General features: G+C 41.8%; 1 pseudogene; it reads right to left on the reverse strand.

Annotated features, from left to right (window-relative positions):
• Window positions 1-10491: 10491 nt before the first annotated feature.
• On the reverse strand, window positions 10492-11749 carry LOC132613287 (disease resistance protein At4g27190-like; annotated as a pseudogene).

Genomic DNA, 11749 nt, shown 5'->3' on the forward strand with positions numbered 1-11749 from the left:
TTTGAAGTTTGATTATGAGTTGTGTTGTTTGTTGATGTGTGGGCTGTTGTATTGATGTATTTTGAGCCGAGCTAAGTCTCGGGGATGTTAAATTTATAGGGGAAACGCTGCCGAAATTTCGGTAGGCAAAAATGAAGTTAAAGGCATTTTTAAGCCTAAGAATCTCAATTGGTAACTTTGACCATTTGCAGATTTCAGACGAAACGGGACTTGACTTTTGGGAGAGCGTAAGACGTCTGTAAGGTATGTAAAGCTTCCCACTTCTTCGTTTGGCATATCTTAGTATGATAGGCGAATATGAGGACTTCCGGAGCATTTCTGCTCCTCGAAACCCGATCCACAGAAAAGTTACTATTCATTCAATTCAATTGAAGCCTAAGGGCTCTATTTTGGCTAGAATGCCACCACTCGTCCGAAACTTATCGAAATGTGGTCGGGTAACTTAGAAATGATTATGTATGACCCTTTGGCCTATAAATGTTCGTAAAATATGTTCGCCACCTCAATTTGACTCGAGGTGGGCCCGCTAACCCCGAGACGCCCTATTTGTCTTATTGGGATATCCTTTTGAATAAAGTTTGAAATGATACTTTTGATTTTGGGAACTTCCTCCTACGGGATATGTTTTGAATATTACGATACGCTAAGTTACGTTTTGAGCTATACGCACTATTTTGGGAACATTTTGTGAAACGAAACTGTGTATCGACTAAGTATTCGATTATTTTGTATTATGAAATGACTTATGGGATTATTATGTTTTGAAAGACTATTTTGAAATATGAATTGCATTTGTTTGCTCACGACTCCGCTCGTGCCTTATTATGACTTCGTTCACCGGTTCCCGAGCCGGTTTTGATTCGTGCGCCTTATGATAATTCGGTCGTATGCTGTGTTACGGTTCCCGAGGCTTCGCCATAGGGCCGGGTTCCGTTTGGAGTTATGATGTGATATGGCTCGTGATGCGATACGCTCACCTATGATTATGTTTGTGTTCGGGTATGTACGGAGATTTGAAACCTTCTGGTGTTATGCTGTGTGTGGCGCCAGCGTCAGAGTGGCGACCACGTTCCTAAGCGTTTGCATGATTTCGTTTGGATTATGTATACGTATATGATTTCGATACGGATTTTGACATACCGATTTGTACTCCACTTTGTCATCAGGTTTGCTTTCGGTTTTGATCCATATTTCTGTACTCCGTGCTTTACATACTCAGTACATATTTCGTACTGACCCCCTTTCTTCGGGGGCTGCGTTTTATGCCCGCAGGTGCAGATATCGGTGATCCTCCACAGTAGGCTTCACTTCTTGCTATTCCGGAGTACTTCTCTTTGATCCGGAGTCCACTTTGGTACAGACTCCTTTTGCTATATATATATCCGGTGTATTTGACTATTTGGGTACGGCGGGGCCCTGTCTCGCCATGTGTCTTTGTTTTGAATTCGTAAAGGCCTGTAGTCATATAAGTGGGGTGAGGGTCCTGTATATGTTGGTTTGATTTCGTTTTTCTGGTCTTAAAGCGGTCTATTTGTTATGATGGCCCCAAATGGCCCTTATGCTTATGTTTGCACTTTTGACCGGCGATGTCTATTTCGCCGCTCAGTTTGTATTTGATATGGCATTTTGATTTGGTGCGACCGCTTAAGACATATTTTGATATAAATTACGTTTGATATGATTTCGAAAAAATTGAAAATAAGTTTGGATTTGATAATGAATGTTCGATTCGGTCTGGGTACCCAGGTAGGGTGCCAGTCGCGGCCCACGGGGCTGGGTCGTGACAAAAGTGGTATCAGAGCAGTTTGTCCTCGGAATGTCTACAGGCCGTGTCTCGTAGAGTCTTGGTTATCGATGTGTTGTGCACCACATCTATAAACAGGAAGCTACAGGGCATTTAGGATGTTGCCTTCTTTGGAATCTTAGATCGTGCGATAGAGCCAGCTGTAGGAAATGAATTCCTTTTTTTTCTAACCCTTGATTGTAGCTGGAGAGCGGTATCGACGTAAGACAATGACTGCTGATATTGGAAGCTATGCAATAATCTGGTAAGAAATGTTACGGAGGACGTATGCTGGGTAAGGTATTCTGAAGTATGATTAAAACATAAGGTCGAACAGCGAAAAGAGAAATAAATATGAAAAGTGTAGCTGGTACAGTCGAGTTGGGCATGTGAGGTAAGCCTCGGCATATTTATACTTTTGTTTGAAATTGTTAGCCCGAGTGGCTATGAGGTGATATGATGTGATATGTATGTATGTATATGTGGTGGCCCTGTGAGGCCTGGTTGGTATTTCCTGTGTACAGGTTTTGGGATAGTAAGAAATATAGAGGAACCTCTGCCCAAATTTTTCTAGAAATACGAAAAAGGAAATGGGATATGACTTCTTAACCTGTCTTGAAGGTCGATACCATTATGATAAACCTGAAATGGTGGATTAAAAGGTACCCTCCATGTTATTTGTAAGGAGCATTACCTTTAGCGGGAAAAATTTTATCTCAAGAAAATATATACGAGTAGTAGATTCGCAATTTATTTGGAGGGACCAGAAATGTGTTCTAACCCCATTTTGTTTTAGCACAACCCATGTGAAGGGCAAGCATGTCCGACGATCAAGGTTCCTCTAATTGAAATAATACAAAACGTATGCCAAGCCGTTGAGAATTGGGCGGTACGCTCTCGGCTTAAGTATATAGATATGTATAACCGTGGGGGTAATTATGTGAACTAGGCATTTGATGATTTCGCGAAGTTCGTCGGACTCTAGTTTTCTTTTGCTGATGGTTGGAAGATACCTTACAGTAACATTCTGTCAGTTTCCCTCGACTATTTGGAGATAGAAATTGTAGAATACGAATTTAGACTTGTTGTCTGTCTGAAAGTGCGTATGTATGCATGGAGGTATATGTTGAGGATTTACAAGTGACGACACGGTAATCACCAAGTCAGAAAAGTAATAGAATTCTCGTAGGCCGGGGTGGGACCCGATACGAGGACGTTTTGAAAAGTTGTTAAGACCCCGATTTGTCTTAAATTACGTGACAAAGGTCGTGAGTGGCGATCGACGAAATTATATTAGCCCTAACACGTTAAAATGCGTGAAAGTTTCAGGGTTAAGCATGCTCAAGCCAGAGCAATTCTGGGATGGGTGACCCCCCCTGGGAAGTGATGCAAGGTTTTTGCACAAGTGTAAGTATGCTAGAGATAAACGAAAATTTGGGGTAATCTAAAGGAAAAGAGAATGTGTGGAGTAATTAGTGCCCTTACAGGGGTCGCGCAGAATGAGGCGGACTAAATGGGCAAAAAGTAAAGGTACAACATCGCTCGGGAAATTGAGCGAATTTGAACGACACTCAGAGACGTTTATCAGTAAGGTATGGGTAAATATATCTGTATGTGTGTATGTGTGTATGATTTTCGTTTGGTGCCCATGTGGAATAAGAGCCGAGTCCCGGCAACCAAAGTTGTGATCGACGAAAGGTTTCACTAAACCGAATGCATGAAGCGAAGCGGGGGCGACGATCCGAATGTTGTCAAGGGATAGAAAATCCCCAATTACATTATAACTTAGTTTGGAATGACGATGTCTGAAAGAGAAAATGAGTATGGAGGGTAGGAAAGATGAAAGATCAGCAGTGTGAATAAGTGGAGTCTTTGAAAGGATCGATACGCGAGACGCAAGACAATTTGTGTGACAGCTTGGCGAATAAGTTTACAAATAAAGGGAAATTTTTCATGAATCGTTGGAGTCTTAATAAGAGTGAGCTGATCCTAATTCGGATTCTATCTGCTATATTTCTGCACTCCCGATGTTGATAAGGATCTTCTATTACGCCTCTATGCTTCTGGCCTCGATTGTGTTCCCATTTGATAAACCTTGGTACATCCGGTTCTGAATCTGTTTTTGGTTGAAATACCTCTGTATGATTAGCTCTGATTGTGAATCTGTCTGACACATCTCTGGATATCTGACTTTGGACACGATTATGATTCTATTAGTACATCTCGGTCTGTCTGATAAGATTATGGCTCTGCCCGCTATCCTTCTGTCTGTCCGGCTAAGTTACGTTGTTGCCTGTCATACTTCTGGTAATCTGATCTGGACCACGACTCAGACTGTTCCACTCTGTACTTCTGTCTCTGATTATGATGGTATCAGTTACATCTGTGCCCCAGCTCTATGCCATGATCTGATACGATATGTTTGTGTGTGGTGTGACCACTGTACTGGGCTGAGCTCGAGGTGGCACAATCTTTGTAGACATCATACGATTCACAGGTGACAACATCTGATCTGATACGCTACAGCGTTCTGATTTGGGCGTATGACTCTTTATGACTCTGAAATGTGATTCTGTCTATCCATCGGGAATCTGATTCTGTCTGTTCGCCTGCAATATGATTTTGTCTGCCCATCTGGAGTATGATTTTGTCTGTCCGTCTGGGTTTCGATTGTGTCCGATATGATTCCGTACGTCTGACCCCGATTATGAATCTGTCTGATAAATCTCCGGTGTGTTTGTATGTGGATCTGTTGGGTGTTCTTAAGCGGTCGTATACTACTATGGCCAAGACGGCCCCTGAGCTGGTACGTGTGTGTATGCATTTGGGCGATGTATATTCCGCCACCTTTATGATTTTGATATGACTGTTCTGCACGGGCGACCGTTTAAGATAAGTGTTTGGTATGATTCTGAATCCGTCGGTGTGAAGTGTTTGGTATGATTCTGAATTCGATGGTGTGAACTGTCTGGTATGAAGTGATTTTGAATCCGTTGGTGTGAGGTGTTCGGTATGAAGTGGGATTACGATAATGTGGTAGGGAACTCAGTAGTGTGATAAGGAATGATATTGGCTATGATGTCTGGAAAGCGTTTGTCCGTTACAGAATATAGCGTGTGGCCCTTAATAAAACAAAGACTCAGTTAGAAACCTCGCCTGAAGGAGTATTATTATATGACGGCAGATTCTGTGTACCGGACGTTGCGGGCTTACGGCGGCAGATTATGGGCGAGGCACATAATGCACGGTATTCTGTTCATCCTGGTTCCATTAAGATGTATCGGGATCTCAGGTGTTTGTATTGGTGGGACGGCATGAAGAAAGATATTGCCGAGTTTGTTAGTCAGTGCCCGAACTGCCAGCAAGTCGAGATCGAGCATCAGGAGCCCGGTGAATTACTACAGGAGATGGAAATTCCAGCCTGAAGATGGGACATGATTAATATGGACTTCATTGTTGGGTTGCCACGTACTCTACGCAGGTACGACTCTATTTCGGTTATTGTGGACAGGCTGACGAAATCAGCCTATTTCTTTCCGGTCCGGACTACTTATTCGACTGAGGACTATGCCAGATTATATATCAGAAAGATAGTCAGACTTCACGGGGTCCCTGTATCTATTATTACTGACCGAGGTGCCCAGTTTACTGCTAATTTCTGGAGGTCATTTCAGGAGGGATTAGGGACTCAGGTGAGCCTCAGCACAGCTTTTCATCCTCAGACCGACGGGCAGGCCGAGCGCACCATTCAGACGCTCGAATGTATGTTGCGGGCCTGCGTCATTGACTTCAGGGGCAGCTGGGATGATCATTTGTCGCTTATAGAATTCGCCTACAATAACAATTATCACTCCAGCATTTAGATGGCTCCGTACGAGGCCCTTTATGGCATGAGATGCAGATCTCCTATTGGCTGGTTTGACGTCGACGAGACTAAGTTGATTGGGCCAGACGTGATCCAGGAAGCTGTAGATAAGGTGAAGCTTATTCGGGAGCGACTATTAGCTGCTCAGAGTCGACTGAAAGCTTATGCTGATAGACGACGTCGACCGTTGGAGTTCCAGATTGGCGACTGGGTATTCCTGAAGGTGTCGCCCATGAAGGGCGTTATGAGATTTGGCAAGAAGGGTAAGTTGAGCCCGCGGTACATCGGGCCATACCAGATTGTTCGGAGGATAGGCGTAGTCGCCTACGAGCTACACTTGCCATCCGATTTGGAGGCCGTACACCCGGTGTTTCATGTATCTATGTGGCGGAAGTGTATTGATGATCTTTCCAGGATATTCCCAGTAGATGACCTTCAGGTGACGGAGCAGTTGTCTTATGACGAGCAGTCTGTGTCTATTCTGGATCGGCAGGTAAGGAGATTGCGCACTAAGGAAGTGCCTTTTGTCAAAGTTCTATGGCACAATAAGAACCGGGAAGAGATGACTTGGGAGGCGGAGGATGAGATGAAGAAGAGATTCCCCCCATTTATTCCCTACGCCTCTTGTAATCTAGACTTTTGTATTCGTTGTATTAATAAACGGATGGACCATGTGTGCTATTTATAAAAATGGTTTTCCCGTTATATTTGTGAGCCTTCATAAGATTTATTTAACATTCGGGGACGAATGTTCTTAAGGGGGGAGAATGTTATGCCCCGTGTTTTTCGTATAATTGGAAATCGAGAAATAATTACGACTTGTGTGTTATAAGGAAATATTTTGATTTTAGTGAATATGACTATGTTGATTATGGAATCTTTAATGTTAAGACATCGGGGAAGGCCGAGGATAAATTTGGAATTTCGGAAATTAGTTTCGAGAATTACAAAACGGGACTTTTACGAATTGGGCCAAGAATTGGACAACACAAAATTGAAGCCCAAGTCTTTGGGGTGGCCGGCCACTTTGGCATGGCCCAAACCCATTTTAATGTCATGTGTTATGCACATGACTTCTACAACTAGATATATATCAACTTATCACTTAGATTTATCAAGAACAAGAACAAAAATTGATGAACACCAAGAAAAACACCTCTCGGCCGAATGGGAAAAAGGAGAAAGAAAAACATTCCCAAGCCTTTGATTCTAATCCAAAAATCTTAATTTCTACATAGTTGTGAAGTACTCAAGGCCCTCTTCAACGGGGTATAATTAGTTTGGCACAAGAGCCTCGTTTGCGACAAGTCAGAAATTCAAGAAAAGGTAAGAATTTTGCCCCTCTAATGTTATAGAATTGATATGAATGTGTTAAGGATTGGGAATAGACGAGAATCCCGTAACTTTGGTGTATATAGAAAGCCGTGGGTGTGTGTGTATATTGCATGTTGGCCGTGAGCCCTAGGAAGAAGAAAGTGATGTGAATTCATCTTGTTTAGTTGGGATAATGTGTTGTTGTGATCTTTATGTCGTAAATGATTGATTGATGAATTGGATTGGCGTTGGAAAATGATTTCGGACATTGTCGGAAAGTGTATGCCTTTTGTATATTTACGTATATCATTGTATATTTAGGGTGCTAAAGACTTTAAATATGATTTATGGTTGATGTTAATGAATTCGGAATGAAACAACGCAAGTTAGAACGTTCGTTGTGAGTTTTAGTGTTTTGGGAGAATTATGGAAAGCAATGGATTTTGGGCAATTTCGTGTATGGCTTGGAATGTATTTGGAATGTGATGGCATAATCTTGAATGAGTGAATGAATACAATAATATGGATATAGATTTGGAATTTTGAAGTTTGAATGAAAGGTTTCCAACTTGTGTAGTAAGGTAGGCTTTTGAAGTTTGATTATGAGTTGTGTTGTTTGTTGATGTGTGGGCTGTTGTATTGATGTATTTTGAGCCGAGCTAAGTCTCGGGGATGTTAAATTTATAGGGGAAACGCTGCCGAAATTTCGGTAGGCAAAAATGAAGTTAAAGGCATTTTTAAGCCTAAGAATCTCAATTGGTAACTTTGACCATTTGCAGATTTCAGACGAAACGGGACTTGACTTTTGGGAGAGCGTAAGACGTCTGTAAGGTATGTAAAGCTTCCCACTTCTTCGTTTGGCATATCTTAGTATGATAGGCGAATATAAGGACTTCCGGAGCATTTCTGCTCCTCGAAACCCGATCCACAGAAAAGTTACTATTCATTCAATTCAATTGAAGCCTAAGGGCTCTATTTTGGCTAGAATGCCACCACTCGTCCGAAACTTATCGAAATGTGGTCGGGTAACTTAGAAATGATTATGTATGACCCTTTGGCCTATAAATGTTCGTAAAATATGTTCGCCACCTCAATTTGACTCGAGGTGGGCCCGCTAACCCCGAGACGCCCTATTTGTCTTATTGGGCTGTCCTTTTGAATAAAGTTTGAAATGATACTTTTGATTTTGGGAACTTCCTCCTACGGGATATGTTTTGAATATTACGATACGCTAAGTTACGTTTTGAGCTATACACACTATTTTGGGAACATTTTGTGAAACGAAACTGTGTATCGACTAAGTATTCGATTATTTTGTATTATGAAATGACTTATGGGATTATTATGTTTTGAAAGACTATTTTGAAATATGAATTGCATTTGTTTGCTCACGACTCCGCTCGTGCCTTATTATGACTTCGTTCACCGGTTCCCGAGCCAGTTTTGATTCGTGCGCCTTATGATAATTCGGCCGTATGCTGTGTTACGGTTCCCGAGGCTTCGCCATAGGGCCGGGTTCCGTTTGGAGTTATGATGTGATATGGCTCGTGATGCGATACGCTCACCTATGATTATGTTTGTGTTCAGGGATGTACGGAGATTTGAAACCTTCTGGTGTTATGATGTGTGTGGCGCCAGCGTCAGAGTGGCGACCACGTTCCTAAGCGTTTGCATGATTTCGTTTGCATTATGTATACGTATATGATTTCGATACGGATTTTGACATACCGATTTGTACTCCACTTTGTCATCAGGTTTGCTTTCGGTTTTGATCCATATTTCTGTACTCCGTGCTTTACATACTCAGTACATATTTCGTACTGACCCCCTTTCTTCGGGGGCTGCGTTTTATGCCCGCAGGTGCAGATATCGGTGATCCTCCACAGTAGGCTTCACTTCTTGCTATTCCGGAGTACTTCTCTTTGATCCGGAGTCCACTTTGGTACAGACTCCTTTTGCTATATATATATCCGGTGTATTTGACTATTTGGGTACGGCGGGGCCCTGTCTCGCCATGTGTTTTTGTTTTGAATTCGTAAAGGCCTGTAGTCATATAAATGGGGTGAGGGTCCAGTATATGTTGGTTTGATTTCGTTTTTCTGGTCTTAAAGCGGTCTGTTTGTTATGATGGCCCCAAATGGCCCTTATGCTTATGTTTGCACTTTTGACCGGCGATGTCTATTCCGCTGCTCAGTTTGTATTTGATATGGCATTTTGATTTGGTGCGACCGCTTAAGACATATTTTGATATAAATTACGTTTGATATGATTTCGAAAAAATTGGAAATAAGTTTGGATTTGATAATGAATGTTCGATTCGGTCTGGGTACCCAGGTAGGGTGCCAGTCGCGGCCCACGGGGCTGGGTCGTGACAGGAGGCTATATGGTTGAAAGGTTTGGTGTCAGAATTAAGTAGGGTTCAACATGAACCAACTCTAAAATGTGATAGCCAGAGTGCTATTCACTTGATAAAAAATCAGAGATTTCATGATCGCATCAAACACATTGATATCAGATTCCATTTTATTCGTGATGTTGTTGAACAAGGCACAGTTAAGGTCATGAACCTTGACACAAATGACAACGCAGGGGATATGTTGACCAAGGTGGTTCCTATTGTCAAGTTCAGTCATGAATTTTGCATGAGTTCGCATCAACTGATGCGTCAGGATGGAGAACAGCACGGCAAGGTAGAGCTACTAGTATGTATAAGGTTTCGGTTAGTGGCTCTTGTTTCCAACACGGAGTTAGCTCATGTAGGCTTAGATACATTGGACTGAATGACGTTCATATGGAAGCTCGCAATTCATCTCAAGGTGGAGATTGTGAAGTAGGGAAGTTAACAAGCCAATTCCTACTCAAATGAGGAAAGAAATAAAAGGAAACTTTTTTTCTTTGTTGGTTTTCAAGTGTGAGTGGGATTTGGATCCTTTCTAGGAAAGGATTAGACCTAGTAGTATAAATACATGCTAGCTAGGATTTATTAGCACAGAACATAGAACCTAAGAGTATTCAATCTTGTAACTTACTTTATCCCTTGAACTTAATAAAAGTGTCGGCCGTTCTCCGTGGATTAGGATCACATCGATCTGAACAACGTAAATTACTATGTTTTTTATCGTTTCTGCTCTAACATTAACAAAATCCAAACCGAGCATTAGAGGTTTCCATAAACCAATAGTTAAGAGATTCTCCAGAATCTATATGTTCCTAAGATTTGATTATCAAATTCCTAAATGGTACGGTAGAATAGATCCAGATGCTTCAAATTGAGTAACATTTCCATCCCCAGTGGTGCACTCTCAATTGATGTAGAAAAGAGATCCAAAACCCTCAGCTCCTTGAGCCTTTCCATTGTTGGAACGTGATGCAAATTCCAACAATTACGTAGAAGCAAAGCATGGAGGTTTCCCAGATTAGAAAGTGAATCAGGCAACCAAGCCATGCCCGTGTAAGATAAGCCCAGAACTTTGTGATTCTGTAGATGGTTAAATAAATAAGGAAGTATGCCCTTGGACAATGAATTATACTACAATAGCAACATAGTTAGCTTAGGACATCTCGGTTCAAAACTCAAAGAGCTCAAATCATTTCTCATTAATGAGATCCTTTCAAGGCCTTCCAGCCATTCACTCTCAATTGGTGGGACACGAATTTCATGTCCTGCTCGAATCATAAACAGTGGACTCACTCTTGTAACAACTATCGCCATATCCCTAATGAGGTCATGCATCTTGACATATTCATTAAATCCTACACTTTCTAGCAGGCATGCCTATTTCAGTTCATCTAGTATCATCTCTCCCTGCAGCATCTTGGATTCTCCGTACCCAAGATTATCCAACAGGCCTTCCCATATCCAGTATTTATCAGTTCTTCAGTCTCAATGTGATGATCCTCCGGGTACAATGCGCAATAAAGAAAGCAAGATCGAGTCATATTGTCCCTCAGTCTTTCGTAGCTAAATCTCAGACGTGAAAGACTCGATTCTCCATCCCTTGTATTCTTCCCATTGCACTTTTCAGCTGGCTTAATGCATTTTTCCATTGCCTCAGGTCATTTTCTCTTCTTAAAGCCCGATCAACTGTTACAATAGCTAATGGGAGACCTCCGCACTCCTTCGACACATCCTTGGCAATAATTTGTAATCTTGGGGTTGCTAGCACCTCGTCACCGACCTTTTGTTTAAAGAGGTCCCACGCTTCTTCCTCAGAGAGTACACTAACTTCAACCTCGCTCACTGTTTCCATGCCATGACAAACCATCATGTATCTAGTAGTTATTATCAACATGCAGTCATGTCTGTAACCTGGGGATGGGATTCCTATAACCTCCAAAGGAAATGCTTCCCACAAATCATCTATAATTAAAAGAAATCTATGTCTTCGCATCAACGCTTCAAGTAATCGAGCTGCTCTTGTCATTTCATCATATTCATCATCAAAAGATAAACCTACTGCTCTAGCAATATGCTTTTGCAATTTTTGAACATTTGAATCATTGGATGCAGTGACCCAAATTACATTATCAAAAATTGTGCTTTCTCTCAAAAGTTGATTATTGATTGCTGCGACGATGGATGTCTTGCCCACTCCCCCCATTCCATAAATACCAATTATCCCAGTGTGTCCATCATTCAAATACTTCAATACTACCTCCAAACTTCTTTGGGCAGTTTTTCCCACCAATGAGGTTGTTGGCAATATCTTTCCCCTCTGAGGCATCATATCAACCAACAAATCGTCTGGAAATATACGCTGCCTCAGGAGCATGTCGACTTTTTTCAT

The sequence above is a fragment of the Lycium barbarum genome, chromosome 10 (genome assembly GCF_019175385.1).
Source record: "Lycium barbarum isolate Lr01 chromosome 10, ASM1917538v2, whole genome shotgun sequence".
NCBI classification, from domain to species: Eukaryota; Viridiplantae; Streptophyta; class Magnoliopsida; order Solanales; family Solanaceae; genus Lycium; species Lycium barbarum.